General features: G+C 30.3%; 1 pseudogene across 1 annotated transcript; it reads left to right on the top strand.

Moving 5' to 3' along the window:
* The first annotated feature begins 1,753 nt into the window (after positions 1 to 1,753).
* On the top strand, positions 1,754 to 3,988 carry LOC145094177 (transcription factor MTB1 pseudogene; annotated as a pseudogene). The gene is made up of 2 exons (XR_013703226.1): positions 1,754 to 1,894; positions 2,004 to 3,988. The product of XR_013703226.1 is annotated as a transcription factor MTB1 pseudogene (transcript).
* The last annotated feature ends 2,048 nt before the right edge of the window (positions 3,989 to 6,036 follow it).

Raw genomic sequence — 6,036 nt, 5'->3', positions numbered from 1 at the left:
ATTGGATGAATGAGATGAAGCTAAATGTTTTATAGTTTGAATGTGTTTGAGTTGCTTGAAACAAAAAACAAACAATTGTTTAATTTTGAAATTTGTAAACACTATGGGCATCAGGATTTAGTCCATGCAAATGTCTTCTTTTTTTTTTTTTTTTTTTTTTTTGTCATTTGCAAAACATCGTTGTAAACATTTGTAAACGTTTCAAATCAGTCCATAAATCAATTTTGGACAACAAAAATAAGAATCACTAAGAATTGAGTTTTACACTTTTATTTTGTTTAAAAGCATTTCATGATTTTTCATATTTATAGTTCTAAGAATTCAAAATATTTTCAGTAATTGAACTTCTATAACGATCCATTAGTCAATTAATGAATTTTCTATCTATATCTGAATTTATACTATAAAAGAAAATTTATAGTTTTATACTATGTATTTGATATCCCAATGACCTTTCAACTTTCAACCTAATATAATAATTTGTTAATTTAACTATGTTATTAAATGTAAAAATATTATATTAATTATAAAATTTATAATTATTAATATAGTATACTTAAATTATTAATTTAATTATGATATTTTTTTGAAACTACCAAATTTAAATATGATGTTAAATCTAAAACTTAAATAAAAATATCAAATAAATTTAAAATATATACAAAGATTATTTTTGGAATAGCTAAAAAAGGTATAAATGTTATAAATATAAATATGAGTTTTCAAACATTTTGTAATAACAATTTTATGTTAATTAATCTAAGATAAGTGCAAACAAAGAAGAAAAAAACTTAATATCTAAATTTTAGTCTTCAATTACCTTCTAATAATAATATATTTTGTAAATTAGTTAACAATAATATTATTTAATGGTAACATAAAGTAAATTAAATGATGTTTGTTGATATTCTAAATAGATATCATGATCAAAAATTAAAAATGATCAAATGAGTTATTTTTGAATTAATCGGTCATAAGAATTGTTAAACTAACACTAAATCAATATTTATGTTTGATTTTATTAAAATGCAAGTCACGGACAAAAACCGTTAAATATTACCATAAACAATTTAGTGTAACAATTATTATTTTATAGTTAATATGAGTAATATAAACATCGTTAACATGCGTATGCATATTTTTTACTATATAATTTATACTTTAACCGTACAACATATCGATATTCGTCGGGTATATAACTATATGAAATAGATTTAGAGATGCATAAACTAAATGTGCAAAAAAAAAATAAAATTACAAGGGTTAGAATAAAAGTACTTACCATCTAATATCCTGTTGACGTCAAAGTTTCCACATCATGACTCCAATCCTATTATCAAAAATTTCTTTCTTGACATCTTTCTTCAAATAAAATTTGTTGATACTTGGAGGCGGCATGCTTTTATTGTTTCTTCTGATTCTTGATTTCTTAAATAACTTTTTAGAAATATAATAAAAATAGTAGAATATAAAATGGGCTTGATTTTGTTTGTTAATCATCAAAACTAAATTCAAAACAATTCAGATTAGTAGTTATTTGAAAATATATATTTTTTTTATTTAAGTAAAATAATTTATGTCAGCAACCTGAACAGCATTGAATTTTTTAAAATTGTTTTGGTGAAAATGTACATAAGTGATAGCACACAACAAAAACATTGTTTTAACAATGACCTTGAGAAATGAATAGATCTATAGCCCTAGGGATTTTAACCTAACCATGGTTAACTCCCTCCACCCCTCTAACTTCGTGCCACGGGTTTTATACACGCGCAGTTCGGATTTAGGAACGAAACCACAACCCAAAACACCTCTCTCTCCTCTCTCTCTCTAAAACCCAACAATTTCTTACAAAGTGAGGATTGTGTTTATCAGTTTTATTCTCTGAAACAAGGTATGTGTTTCAATTGCTCTATTCTATTCTTTTTATATGCTTACTATATGAATCTTTATGTTCAAAATCTTACGTTGTTTGTGCGTGTGTTTCTTTGTTATTGATGAAGGATTTCCGATTTAGAGCATGGAGATCTGAAATTGGGAGGCAATTCGAATTGAAGTGTGTGGAAAATCGATTGATTTCACTATAGATAGTTGTGATGATTGTTGGATATTTTTGTTGCTATACGGAAAGTCTTTTCGTCTGAAATTCGTAAATTTGGTCCTTTTTTTTTGTTTGCTTTCGGGTATTTAGGGGAAGCTTTTGCATGAAACATAAGGCGAATATGGGTGGTGGAAATTTCAATGATGAAGAGAAAGCGATTGTTGCGGCTGTGTTAGGAACTAGAGCATTTGATTACCTGATTGCGAGCTCCGCCGGGAATGAATGTTCATTAACTTCATCAGCAAACGATGATAATTTACAAAACAAGCTCTCAGATCTCGTAGATAACCCTAATTCCGGTAATTTCAGTTGGAATTACGCTATTTTCTGGCAAATCTCCCGTTCAAAGTCCGGCGATTTGGTTCTAGTTTGGGGGGATGGGTCTTGTAGGGAGCCTAGAGAAGGAGAAGAGTTTGAAATCGCTCGAATTTTAAGCATCCGATTAGAAGACGAAAACCAACAGAGAATTAAGAAAAGAGTCCTTCAAAATCTGCATGTTTTGTTCGGCGGATTAGATGAAGATAATTACGCTTTTGGATTAGACAGAGTTACAGATACCGAGATGTTCTTCCTCATCTCCATGTATTTCTCCTTCCCACAAGGACAAGGAGGCCCCGGCAAATGTTTTTCTTCCGGCAACCACTTATGGTACTCCGATGCTTTAAGATCCACCTCCGATTACTGTTTCCGATCAAATCTCTCAAAATCTGCAGGCATTCAGACTGTCGTCTTAATTCCAACAGACGTTGGGGTGCTTGAAGTTGGATCGATTCGTTCCATACCGGAAAACATGGAGCTCTTACATTCCGTACGATCATCCTTCTCCTCAAATTCAAACACTTCTCTAGTGTCTCCATTGTTATCAAAGCTTTTCAACCAGGACATGGGATTGAGTTTGCGGCAGCCTCAATTTAGAGAAAAACTCACAGTCAGGAAACCCGAAAACCATCAACCATTCCCAAAAATCGAGAATCCACAAATCCTGATTTCAAATTCAAGAAACAGAATAACAGGTTCGAATTGGGCACAATTCAGCACCCTTCAAAACCCAGCAACAGAAATGCAAATCGACTTCACAGCCACAGCCACAGGTGCAGTGTCTCGACCTGTGAGTGGTGATTCCGAGATTTCAGATGTTGAAGCTTCGGGCAGGGAAGAAATGGCTATCACCGCCCGAACAGATGATAAACGGCCTAGAAAACGTGGCCGGAAACCCGCAAACGGAAGAGAAGAACCCTTGAATCATGTAGAAGCGGAAAGACAGAGGAGAGAGAAACTGAACCAGAGATTCTATGCTTTACGAGCTGTTGTCCCTAATATTTCAAAAATGGATAAAGCTTCGTTATTAGGAGATGCAATTGCTTACATAACGGATCTTCAAAAGAAGCTAAGAGAGATGGAATCTGAAAGAAGCAGCACATCATCCATGGATACACCTAACAACAGTGTCTCAAATCTGCAGAAAATTGAAATTGAAGCAGGTGAAGATGAAGTAACAGTAAGAGTGACGTGTCCTTTAGATACACATCCGATGTCTAAAGTGATTCAAGGATTCAAAGAAGCTGGGATTAGGGTTCTTGAATCGAAAATGGGTGCAGGGAATGATAAAGTGTTTCATGTGTTTGTGGTAAAGTCTGAGGGATCTGAAGAACTGACAAAGGAGAAGTTGATGGCTGTGTTTTCGAAGGAATCAACTTCTTCTTTACATTAGTAATTGGGATAGAAATGTTAAAGGTATAAAAATAGAAAGTTTTGTATGAGATTAGTGGGTTATTTGATTTTTACTTGTTTAAGTTTGATATGTAGTGCAGGGAAACAATTTAGGCTGATTATCTTCCTTATACATTTTTCGTTTTAATGATATACAAATATTTGAAACTTATTAAATATGTTGAATGTTGTTGAATGCGACTTAAGATAAGTATAATGTGTTAGTTTGAAATTGAAGTGATGTTAGGGACAATCGAGGTTGGGTGAAAGCTCGTGTCATGGTCACTTACGAATCTTGTTCAACCGGTCGGGATTTTACCTAAATTCGTTTTATGTTTTTTAAGACCGTAATCATAAGATCGGATCGGAATCAAAAAATCCTAACTCAAATCTGCTTGTAAGTGTGATGTATACATTATAAATTGATGTTGACCAAGACGTTAATAGTGAAATTAATTTTAACTTATTACATGTGAACTATAATTTTTGTTGTTGCAAACTATAAATATTAAGAAGAAAACATTTAATTAAGAAAAAAAAGATCATTCTTTTTCATATACAACCAAAAGCACGAGATCACAAAGGAATTATTATAAGTGTGTCTTGTCCAATTCGAGATAAACTGATGAAATTATGATGTTTTACGGGACTTCTTACAAATTGGCATGCTTGATTCCAGGTTGAAATTATGAATTTTTGAGACTTAACTATATAATAAAACAAAAAAGGTGTGATTGGGATCATTTTTCACTTCAAAGATCTTAAAATCGTAAGATTTTAAGATCAAAATTGAGATATTAACAACTAGACGTCTATTTAGGCTCTCTTTGTTACATATGTTAGCCACTAACAAAAAAAACAGGTCTTGGACTGGTCCCAAAAATGGGACCTAGACCGTTGCAATAGTTCGAGATTGATTTGAGATCCGTCTAAAACAAGACTAGAAGCCAAAGTTCATATGAATACTATTTTTGTGTTATTTACACATTAGTTAACCACACATTACCAAACTATTTTTTAATTAAATTTTAATGTATCTTTTTTTAGTAAATCTTAGTTTTTAGTGTTCATCACACATATGGGAAAACCTAAAACTGTTGAAACCAAAAAACTAAAAGTATTAAAATCGAACCGAAAACCTCCAAAACGAAATAGAAAAAGACGTACATAAAGATCAGACCTAAAGGGATCAAGACCAGGCCCATAAAGATCAGACTGAAAAAAACCGGTCTAAAAATAGTTTGTTTATGCAAAATGCAGATGTGAAGTATATTTATATTTTTGCAAAGATGTTAGATGAGAATGCAAATGATATTTACGTTTTTACACATACAAGAAATTAAAGAAAAATCTTTTATTCATCGAAAATTTTTTATTAAAGCATCTACAATCCACTCTCATTTTCTATTATTTTCCCCGTTCCTTCTACCCTACCCCATTTATTCCCATATTTTGGAAGAAATGACAGGATAACACCAAATATGGTTTTATATTATTCATATCTCCCAAAATGGAAATAAACTTTAAGTTGTCGGTTTTAGTCCATATTTTTATATATTTATACATTTTTAGTTTATTTTTATCTATTAATTATAATTTAAATGTAATATTTAATACTTATAATATTTTGTTATATATTAAATTATATTAATTAATTATAAATATAAATTTTGTTTTTTGTTTATCAAATACATATAAAAATTTAAATACATATTGAAATTTTAAAACACGATAATGTATTTTACAAAAGCATATAATTAAGTGTTATAAATATAGTCTTGTTAATTGTTAATTTAATATTATTATAATGAAAAATATATAGATTATATATTTGTTAAAACCAAATTAGTAGAAGGAATGTGTTTGACAATCTATACAAGTTGGAAGAATGTAATATACTAGGAATATACTTTTTAAGGATATAAATGGGATAAAAAATGGAATAGAATTGGAGATGAAACACCATTTACCCTATTTTTACTTTATTTTTGAGGAAAAAATAGAAATGGGTTGGAGATGGACTTACTGTTATTTTATTAACATCAAAGCCGATAATGTCAAATGTTCGTTAAAATCATTATAATTTATTCTATCTTTCCTAACAATCAATCAGGGTGATTGATTGGAATGTAGTTAGTGTATTTCCCACATGTTGATTTCTTGACGTGAAGCATGTAGTTTTTGTTTGTGTGTTTGTGTGCTCTAAGTAAAGTAAAATGGGAATA

This window comes from Lactuca serriola, chromosome 3 (assembly GCF_051521515.1).
Source record: "Lactuca serriola cultivar US96UC23 chromosome 3, Lser_US96UC23_V15, whole genome shotgun sequence".
Classification (NCBI taxonomy): Eukaryota; Viridiplantae; Streptophyta; class Magnoliopsida; order Asterales; family Asteraceae; genus Lactuca; species Lactuca serriola.
The sequence above is the reverse complement of the archived record's forward strand: the minus strand, read 5'-3'. Positions and strand labels throughout refer to the sequence as shown.